This window comes from Helianthus annuus, chromosome 16, assembly GCF_002127325.2.
Source record: "Helianthus annuus cultivar XRQ/B chromosome 16, HanXRQr2.0-SUNRISE, whole genome shotgun sequence".
Classification (NCBI taxonomy): domain Eukaryota; kingdom Viridiplantae; phylum Streptophyta; class Magnoliopsida; order Asterales; family Asteraceae; genus Helianthus; species Helianthus annuus.
In genome coordinates, this window is record NC_035448.2 from 61,801,789 (window position 1) to 61,813,471 (window position 11,683).

General features: G+C 39.1%; 1 non-coding gene across 1 annotated transcript; it reads left to right on the plus strand.

Moving 5' to 3' along the window:
- Positions 1-624: 624 nt before the first annotated feature.
- Positions 625-757, plus strand: LOC118488751. Its single transcript, XR_004885286.1, has one exon. It is a non-coding gene; the product is annotated as a small nucleolar RNA snoR74 (small nucleolar RNA).
- The last annotated feature ends 10,926 nt before the right edge of the window (positions 758-11,683 follow it).

Here is an 11,683-nt window from a genome sequence, read left to right on the forward strand (position 1 = left end):
GTTATTACCTTTGTTTAAGGTGTAAATTATTCGTGAATGTCAGGAGGTCTAGTATACGTTGTCTTAACCGGGTCCGTGCTAGAGAGCTCCCTCGCACAATAGATCCCCAATTTAAACCACTCAATGAGAAACCCCTATCGTCCAGACTCGAAGTTGAGACCTGGAAAGAAAAACTCACCCGTGCCTACTATAGGTGGAACTTAAATAACCGTGGCCACCACTAGAGCACTAGTATGGTTAACTACGTTATTACGTGATTTCAACTTAAAATATGTCTTTTTCGCTTAATTTGAATTTCTAAATTTAGGGGCAAAAATTGTCCAGAAAAAATATATTATGGGGTTGCCCATTGAAGACTGTTTTCTACTTTTCTGCTCGAATATAACAAACCCTAAGTACACACATCATCCTGGCATCCTGCTGCTTATATATTCGGTTTCTTCCAAGTTCCAACATTCATCTCCTCTCTGCCGATTTCAGATCTCGTTTAACTGTTTTCTAAATATTTGTTCAAAGAAACTGAAACTATGTTTTCTTTTTCAGCTTCTAATTTCCGTTTATTTTGAGTTTTGATTTGTACGTTAATTTCATCGAAGAATGATTCGATTCGTGTAAACCTGATGTATAAAAGCAGGGATCGATTGCCTTTGTGAATTGATCTCCCGTAAACGTCAGGGAAATAGAGTGGGCATCGTTATTGGGTGAACCTCTTGATTTCTTTCATGACGGATAAGGTTCAGTAAACGAAGCTATATTTGTTTTTGCTGTTTTCAACTTATTAAAATCTTGATTTTTTGAGGTTGAAATTGTACCCGGAAAGTGAATGAAGGGTAATGAAAATTGTGTATTTAAAAAGTTGAGATGGAAACCACATGAAAGTGAATTAGGTGCATAAACCGGTTATATTTTGAACTGATGGGGATAATTACTCTAACCGGTTTATGCTTTTTTTTTTTGAATTTCTTTTTTGGGGGGTTTTGGTTAAAAAACTAGTTAAAGTTAAATTTTCTAATTATTTTTACAAGAAACAACGATATTATCGACACAAACAATAATATAATGAGGGCTCCATTCTCAAATTTCATTTCATCACACTCTAAGAGTCCCAGTTTCAAGACCTAGCTCGTCACTTGATCTCCTTCGCTCTCACCAGAGGCACCATCCACGAAACCTAGGGCTGAACCGCATTCTTTGAGAAAGGGGGAAAGATTCCTGGAATTTTGGTGAATATTTGGGGGTTTTGAATTAATTTTGCTATATCATTGAATGTTTTTTATAATTTTGTGTTTAAAGTTTTCATTTATTAGTCTATATGATTACTTATTCTATTATTAGGTCTAGTGGTGTGTGTGTTTAGGCCTAAAATGCATTTTGTGAGAAAAGGGAACCGGATTTTGGTGAAAATTTGGAGGTTATGAATTACTTTTGCTAAAATATTGAATGTTTCTTATAATTTTGTGTTTAAAATAATTTATTAGTTTGTATGCTTAGCTATTCCATTATTAGTTTTAGTTGGTGAATGTGTGTTAAGGTGAAAGTGTGTCTAGTCGTGAAATGCATCATGTGAAGAAAAGGGGAATGATTCCCTGGATTTTGGTTAAATTTTAGGGGTTTTGAATTAGGGTTTTCTGAATTTTATTTGCTAAATCATTGAATGTTTCTTATAATTTTGTGTTTTAAGTTTTAATTTATTAGTTTGCCTACTTAGCTATTCCTTTCTTGTATTGTCCGCACCAGTCGGTTATTAACTTGGTTTGTTATGTGTTATTATCAATAGTGAATATTGTCACGGCGAGATAAGAAGTCACAAGGTGTTTTTATTACTGGGAGCCCCCAACCAACATTTAGAAAAATGTTCGTGACTTCATTAAGGGTGCCGTTACTTTTGCTGTAACCGGAAAAGTAACCCGTCACTTTAACTTTTATAGATCATCACTTGATTTTTCAAGATTACATAATTTCTCGACATTAACTCATATTCACTAAATTCCCATTTTACTTGTGTGCTTTACAACCTCCTGAAATGAGTGATCATGAAACACCTTCGTGGGCATGTAAGCTTCCAATGTCTACTTGAATTCTTATGTGATATTCAATCTAAATTGATGTTAATTTTGAATTGAAAGTATGCGTAACTTGTGTTGCCATTATATTGTCCAAAAATGGATGATGACCTACCGGATTCACCTGAAAAGGCTTCAAAGTTCATAATAGATGTGTTAATGAAATTCGACATATCGGGTGACATTAAGGTCTGTTCTCTATTCCGGACTCATAGTTAACTCTATGTAAAAATTACTAAAATTTCAAATAAGAATATATATATTTTTTTCTCAAAGCTGGTTCAACCATTTTAACTTTTAACTGGTAGGAAGGACTAGTGGTTGAACCGGCTTTGATAAAAAAATATATATATATTCTTATTTGAAAATTTGGTAATTTTTACATATAGCTAACTATGAGTCTGGAGTAGAAAACAGACCTTAATGTCACCCGATATGTCGAATTTCATTAACACATCTATTATGAACTTTGAAGCCTATTCAGGTGAATCCGGTAGGTCATCATCCATTTTTAGACAATATAACGGCGGCACAAGTTCCGCGTACCTCAATTCAAAATTAACATCAATTTAGATTGAATATCACATAAGAATTTAAGTAGACATTGGAAGCTTACATGCCCCACGAAGGTGTTTCATGATCACTCATTTCAGGAGGTTGTAAATCACACAAGTAAAATGGGAATTTAGTGAATATGAGTTAATGTCGAGAAATTATGTAATCTTGAAAAATCAAGTGATAATCTATAAAAGTTAAAGTGAAGAGTTACTTTTCCGGTTACAGCAAAAGTAATGACATCCTTAGTGGAGTCACGGACATTTTTCTGAATGTTGGCCAGGGGCTCCCAGTAATAAAAAACGTCTTGTGACTTCTTACCTCGCCGTGACAATATTCACTATTGGATAATAACACATAACAAACCAAGTTAATAATCGATTGTTGCAGACAATAGAAGAATGGAATAGCTAAGCACACAAACTAATAAATTAAAACTTAAAACACAAAATTATAAGAAACATTCAATGATTTAGCAAATAAAATTCAGAAAACCCTAATTCAAAACCCCCAAATTTAACCAAACTTCGGGGAATCCTTCCCCCTTCTTCACATGATGCATTTCACGCCTAGACACACATTCACCTTAACACACATTCACCAACTAGATTTAATAATGGAATAGCTAAGCATACAAACTAATAAATGAATTTTAAAACACAAAACTATAAGAAACATTCAATATTTTAGCAAAACTAATTTAAAACCTCTAAATTTTCACCAAAATCCGATTCCCCCTTTCCACAAAATGCATTTCAAGCCTAAATACATAGTCACCAACTAGATCTAATAATCGAATAGGTAATATAGACTAATAAATGAAAACTTTAAGCACAAAATTATAAGTAACATTCAATGATATAGCATAACCAATTCAAAACCCGCAAATATTCACCAAAATTCAAGGAATCCTCATTCCATTTAAGCCGACATCAAAAGGTAAAAAAAATTCATTTTATAGTGCTCAAAGAAGACACATTTTGCGAAGTGTTTGTATGTTAATGCGATTAAAGGTTAAATATAACTAGAAGAAGAAAAATAAGTAAAGTTTATATCACGGTGTCACACCCCTTTCTGCGGCGGAAGCACGAAGTGTGATCATGAAAGGTTCTCATTGCATACGAAAGGTAAACATACTACATGCTCATGAAAATAACTTCAAATACCATAACTTGAAATCATAAGTTAGCGTTTACAACGCGAGTTAACATAAAACATTGTCTTAAAAGGTTTACACTTTATTTAAAGACGAACACAAGCGACATCCACGAGCATAAGAGAGACCACGCGCACATCCATCCTAGTTACCTGAAATACATGTGAGTTTTGGAAAAACGTCAACATAATGTTGGTGTGAATTCATGCCGTTTTGTTTTGCACTTTTGTATACTTTGTATGAAAACATATTTTGTGAATAAATCGAGTTTTCATAAAATCCAGTTTCATGTGTACACCACGTACTCATGTATGATTCAAATTCTTCTAGAGTACCCCACGTACTCAAGTATAATCCATGCTTTTCTTGAGTACCCCACGTACTCAAGTATTCATCAAGTTTTAGAATGGTATGAGTTTTTATGTAAATTAAGTATTCCTGTAGGTATCAGGGTTGTTAATGGGTTGCAAAGCCATTAACATGTGACACGACATAGGAAGTCACCAAACCTTAGGCATTTAATTGGTATATTCTGAGACACAAAAGCACTACTCGATACTCGCCCTCATCGAGAGTGTGGCTGCCCGGCACCCGTTAGATCTAACCTTTTGTTCTGCGGTCTAGGTATATTGTTGATTAATGGTGCTTCTGTACCCTATTCGTGACACGATTCCTCGCATCATTTTTCATAGCGCATCCTACTTGGTACTCGTTTCTCACCAAGCGCGCTTCTCATATTCCTATTTCACAACACACTTGGTACTCGTTCTCACCAAGTGCGCTTCTCGTTTTCTTATTTCACAACACACTTGGTACTCGTTCTCACCAAGTGCGCTTCTTGTATTCTTATATCGCTACACACTTGGTACTCGTTCTCACCAAGTGTGCTTTTTATTATCATACCATTTGTTAAACATAAAAATATCTGTAACATGTATTTCACCCCCGAAGTTATAAAACTGAAAACAGTTAAGAGAAAAGGGGGAGCATGAACTCACAACTTTGCGTTCCTGTGCGTCGTAAACTTCACCGGGTTTGCTTATTTAACGTCGTAACCTATACGCGTTTTCTTAACGTTAGTCACTAGACTTGCGTCGCACAAGTTCAGTCACTCACTTTTGTATTCGTATTGTCGTGTAAAAAAAATATTTCATATTTTTTTTTTACTAAGTATCTTACTTATATTATTTTTCGCAAATTAATATAAGTATCTTGTGTTTTGCACTTTGCACCCGAATTATGTGTCTTGTATATTGTATGTGTATTTTCATGTTTATACTCCTCATGAGTATTTAGTGTATTTTTACGTCTTAATACGCTAGCACGTATAACACATACTATATACACTTAGCACAGAAGTTGGTGATAAAATAATATATATTTTTCTCTCAAAAATATACATACTTATATCCATTTTTATTCTTGAAGAAATCCTCATTTCTTATCACCAAAAATTAGGGAAACCTTGGTAATACTCTTAAATACATTTTTAGGGAATAAGTTTCTCAAAAACTTATATTTTTCTAAGTATCAAAATTTATAAAAATTTTGGCAGAGTTTCCCCTAAAAATGGAGGTTTCCCATGTTTTCAAAACATGTGTTTATTTTCTTTTAAATCGTCAACAATCATCAACAACACTTATCAACAATAATCATCCACGAATATCACTAATTTCTCCATTTCATGAACTTGGTTATTTACTAAAATTGTGTAGTAACTTACTAGCACATTTAGTAAGTCTTGTTATCTTTAAAAATAAGTTTAGTTTCTTAAAAACCTTATTTTCAAAGAATATAAAGTTTCACAACTTCTAGTCGGTTTTTACGAAAATTATTTCTTTGTTAAAACTTTTGTTACGCACGTGTCCATACACTTGTTTGTTCACAAAAATCACTTTTGTTTGTGTAAGATCCGGTTTAGAACATGTGGTTCCTTTTGACGCTTGGTCTTTTGAAAATACCACTTGTAGATACATAGATCGGCAAGTTTTAAACACTATTTAACAAGTAAAAATACTTTTACACAAGTTCATGTTTCTCGTGTGGTAGAGTTTCACCTTTTAACCCTTGTACCGTCCGAAACAAGCTTATGTCAAGATCTATGATCTTAACAAAGTCGGGTTAAACGGTGATCCGAGCTACCACAACGTAGATCGGCCTAAATAATCCCACAAATCAAATACTACCACATTTACACATCATGTGAGCTTTTATCCATCATTTAAGTGTCTTTTAGTAGACTTTAATGTATCAAATTGCAAGATTCCAAGTTTTAACTGTTATCTATCATATTAACCACTCTAGATTAGTTCAAGAATGTGTTTTAAGTAACTCACCACTAGCTCGAGGCTAGGGAAGAATCTAGACGCGAATGTGGTGGATAAAAGCTAGAGAAAAAGGTCCTTCGTGCTCCGAGTGCACCAAGCCTCCTAATACGTGATCCTTGATGCTTGGGTATGCTTGGAATGGCTTGAACAAGGCTCGAAAAATTGATGGGTGATTAGGGATGTTTGGCCGTGAGCTTTCTAGAGGGAGAGAGGAGAGTTGTTTGGTGTTGTGAAGTGTGAAAGTTCATATGTGCCATCTCACGGTATTTATAGACATTCCATATGGCATATTCCTAGCATATTCCTGGCATATTCTTGGAATATTCCTAGCATATTCCTGGAATATTCCTAGCATATTCCTGGCATATTCCTGGAATATTCCTAGCATATTCCTAGCATATTCCTGGAATATTCCTAGCATATTCCTGGAATATTCCTAGCATATTCCTGGCATATTCCTGGAATATTCCTAGCATATTCCTAGCATATTCCTGGAATATTCCTAGCATATTCCTGGCACATTCCTGGAATATTCCTAGCATATTCCTAGCATATTCCTGGAATATTCCTAGCATATTCCTGGAATATTCCTAGCATATTCCTAGATTTTCTGCGTTGTCTGCGTTTTGCAGTGTAAGCACAGTGTCGCGTAGGAACTCACGGTACGCGCTTAAACTTGAAAAATAACGTTTTTAAGCGTTTCAATTTATTTTTCAACACGAACCTGATTAAAATAAAATTTTAATCATAACAGAATATTTGTGGGATTAAATATTATCCGGGCGGCCACCAACGTTCGTTTCGCAGTTTTGTCGTAATTTGTTCTGCACTTAAAGTGTGTTTCGGGTGCCTTTTAGTGCGTGTTTTAGCTTTCGTAACGACCATAAATTAAACCCTGATATGTACTCTTGGGTTTTAATGTACCTTTGTCGTAGGACCTACACCTAGGCCTCAATTCTAATGTCTGACTGCTTTCTGCAGTTCCGTTGACACAGTGTGTCTTACCGGTGAGTTTACTAATATTTCTGACGCAACGCTCTCGTTTTTGCATAAAGCAATATTTTGTAGTATACAACGTGCATGAATTCACTTGCTTAGCTTCTAATCAGTCAATGTTGACATTTAAGCTCATAATTGCAGTCATTAAATAATAATTAAAATGTACGGAAGTTACCGGTTTTGTGCCAGTTGTCACAGTCTCCCCCCGTTAAAAGAATTTCGTCCCGAAATTCAGGTTGAACTAACTCTCGCAGGAGTCTTCTTGAATAGGTGGGGATACTTTTCTTTGAACTGGTCTTCGCGTTCCCATGTATACTCGGGTCCGTGCTTAGAGCTCCAACGTACTTTGACAAGTTTCACACTGCTCCTCCTAGTCTTGTTGACTTTCCAGTCAGTAACCTCAACGGGTTGTTCTGTAAATCGGAGGGCTTCATCAATATGCACTTCATCCACCGGGATGATCACGTTTTCTTGTGTTGGACTCTTCTTCAGGTTGGATACATGAAACGTATCATGTACTCCATTAAGTTCTTCCGGTAACTCCAACTTGTACGCCACGGTACCAATTCTTCTCAAGATTCTGAATGGTCCGATGTATCGTGGGTTCAGCTTTCCACGCTTTCCAAATCTGACTACGCCCTTCCAAGGTGAGACTTTTAACAACACTTTGTCTCCCACCTCGAATTCTACTGATTTTCTTTTCGGATCAGCGTAGCTCTTTTGTCGATCTCGAGCCGCCTTAATGCGTTCTCGGATCTGCGCAATCTTGTCGGTTGTCTCTTGAACAAGTTCAGGACCAACCATACGTTTATCTCCGGCATCTGCCCAACATAAGGGCGATCGACACTTGCGGCCATACAGAGCTTCGAACGGCGCGGCCTTTATGCTTGTATGATAACTGTTATTGTAGGAAAACTCAACTAAGGGTAGGTGAGTATCCCAGCTGCCGCCTAGATCCATGACACATGCGCGAAGCATATCTTCTAACGTTTGTATAGTCCGTTCGCTCTGGCCGTCTGTTTGCGGATGGAATGCCGTGCTTAGATCTAACTGAGATCCAAAGGCTTCCTGAAATGATTGCCAGATTCTTGAGACAAAGCGTCCATCTCTGTCTGAAATGATTGAGATAGGCACTCCATGACGTGCCACAATTTCTCTTAAGTATATTTCTGCAAGCTTTCCAGTGCTATCCTTCTCTCGGATTGGCAGGAAATGCGCAGATTTCGTCAACCGATCAACTATTACCCATATCATGTCGTGCCCCCTTGGGGTCCTGGGTAATTTCGTTATGAAGTCCATCGAGATTTGTTCCCACTTCCACACGGGAATCTCTGGTTGTTGTAGTAGGCCGGACGGTTTTTGATATTCGGCCTTAACCTTAGCACAGGTTAGGCATTTTCCAACATAGACAGCAACATCGCCTTTGAGTCTCGGCCACCAATAGTACTCTTTCAAGTCTTGATACATCTTGTCCGATCCTGGGTGGATCGAATATCTCGATTTGTGGGCTTCATTAAGGATGACTTCTCGTATGCCACCATAGAGTGGAACCCAAATACGCTTCTTGAAGTATAAGGCTCCCTCTTCATTTGGTGCCATGTACTTCAATGCACCTCGGAGGTATTCAGCTTTACGGTTCTCTCCTTTAAGAGCTTCTTGTTGTGCATCACGAATGCGTGCAGTGAGGTTCGTTCGAATGGTCATTTCTAACGCTCGAACTCTTAGGGTCTTAACCCTTTCTTTTCGACTTAATGCGTCTGCTACAACGTTTGCCTTTCCTGGGTGGTACTTAATCTCACAGTCGTAATCATTTAGCAGCTCGACCCATCGCCGCTGGCGCATATTCAATTCCTTCTGATTAAATATGTGTTGCAGGCTTCTGTGATCTGTGAAGATTGTGCATCGAGTACCATATAGATAGTGTCGCCAGATTTTCAAGGCGAATACCACTGCGCCCAGCTCCAGGTCATGAGTGGTATAGTTTCTTTCATGCACCTTCAGTTGCCTTGAAGCGTAAGCGATGACCTTTTGGCGTTGCATGAGCACGCATCCCAGTCCTTGTCGCGAGGCGTCGCAGTATACCACGAAGTCTTCCGTGCCTTCGGGCAGTGACAATATTGGTGCATCGCATAGCTTGTTTTTGAGTAGCTGAAAAGCTTCCTCTTGTTTAACACCCCAGTCATACTTCTTGTCTTTCTGAGTAAGGGCAGTTAGCGGCTGAGCTATTTTGGAGAAATTCTCGATGAATCTCCGATAGTAGCCCGCTAAGCCCAAAAATTGGCGAACCTCAGTTGGGGTTTTGGGAGCTTCCCAATTCTTTATTGCTTCTATCTTGGACGGGTCTACATGAATGCCCTTCTCATTCACAACGTGACCAAGAAATTGTACTTCGCGAATCCAGAATTCGCATTTTGAGAACTTTGCATAAAGTTTCTCCTTTTTCAGTAGCTCCAAGATGGTTCTGAGGTGTTGCTCGTGCTCTTCTTTCGTCCGAGAGTAAATCAGGATATCATCGATAAATACAATCACAAATTTATCGAGATATGGTTTGCATACACGGTTCATCAGATCCATAAAGACCGCTGGTGCATTCGTCAGCCCGAATGGCATCACAAGAAACTCGTAATGCCCATAGCGTGTTCTGAATGCAGTCTTTGGTACGCTCTCCTCTTGGATTCTCAGCTGGTGGTATCCAGACCGAAGGTCGATCTTGGAATAATAGCTTGACCCTTGTAACTGGTCAAACAAGTCGTCAATCCTCGGTAGTGGGTACCGATTCTTGATCGTTAGTTTGTTCAGTTCCCTATAATCGATACACATCCGCATGGTTCCATCCTTTTTCTTCACGAACAAAACTGGAGCTCCCCATGGCGAGAAGCTTGGCCTTATGAATCCTTTATCCAACAACTCCTGGAGTTGTGTAGATAGTTCTTGCATTTCGGATGGCGCAAGTCTATACGGTGCCTTGGCTACAGGAGCAGCTCCCGGAACCAAGTCTATACGGAATTCGACTTGTCGTTGCGGAGGTAGTCCTGGCAGATCCTCAGGGAACACATCAGGAAATTCCTTCACCACAGGAATATCTTCGAGTTTCGGTTCCTCAGCCTTCTTATCTATAACGTGTGCTAGGAAGGCAACACATCCTTTCCTTAAGCACTTCTGTGCCTTCATGCAACTGATGATTCGAAGAGGCGCGTCTCGTTTTTCTCCATGCACGATGAGAGTTTCATCATTCGCCAAAGGGATGCGAATGATCTTTTCATGACAAATAACTTCAGCTTTGTTCTTGGACAGCCAGTCCATTCCGACTACCACATCGAAGCTACCCAATTGAATAGGTAAGAGGTCGATGCTAAAGCTTCGTTCACCAAGTTCTAGCGTGCACCCTCTAACTACTTCGCCCGATTCAACAAGTTTTCCATTGGCTAATTCTATGGAATATGGGACTTCTAATCTACTAGATTCTATTCCGAGCGTACGTTTAAATTCCACAGACATGAAACTATAGTCGGCACCAGTGTCAAATAATATGGATGCATAGTGATTGTTAACTAGAAACGTACCGGTGACCACGTTAGGGTCCTCGCGTGCGTCCCTTGCTCCAATCACAAATGCTCGAGCCTGAGCATTGTCTTTCTTTGGGCAGTCTCTCATGAAATGATCGTTGCTTCCACACTTGAAGCATCCTTGGTTTCGCCCTTTCCCGTTATCATTCCTGTTACCAGCACCGTTTCCATTTTGATTCCTTCCCTTACTCCAACAGTCTTCTGTTCGATGACCCAATCTACCACACTTGTCGCACCTTGGAATGCGACAAGCTCCATCATGATGATACTTGCATTTTTGGCACTTAGGCATGGTGCCTTGGTATCCTTTGGCCGAAGTCTTTGACTCCTTAGAGGGGTTGGTGTCACGTTTCTTGTTGGAACCCTTGTTGTTGCGAGTTACTTGATTCAGGGTCAAATGCTTTCTCTTCTTGTCACCGGACGACTCAACATGTGTCTCGGTCTTCTCTGTTGGGTTCAACGATAACTTCTCCATACGAACACAATCCTCAGTAAGACTGACAGCCAGAGTTACAGCCTCAGTGATTGTTTGTGGTTTGGCCGACGTCACCATGCCACGAAATTCTGGGGCCAATCCCCAAATGTAGCGTTCAACGCGCTTGAATTCGGGAGTCACCATGTAAGGAATCACCCTAGACAAATCATGGAACCTCCGAGTATACCCAGTGATGTCAGCTCCTACCATAGTCAAGTGCCAGAACTCTGTCTCCAACCTTTGGAGTTCGGCACGAGAGCAATACTTCTCTCTCATCTTCTCCTTCAATTCATCCCAAGTCATGCCGTATGCAGCCTCATCGCCCAGCGTTTGAACTTGCAAATTCCACCATGTCAGTGCTTCGTCGACAAACAGCCCAGTAGCAAAAGTGACTTGCTGATCTGCGGTACACTTGCTCATGCGGATTGTGGCTTCAGTCTTTTCCGTCCAACGCACAAAGGCTACTGCTCCTCCAGTGCCATCGTAGTTCATAGGTTTGCAGTCGAGGAACTGCTTGAAGGTGCAGCCTGTAATTAACCCAA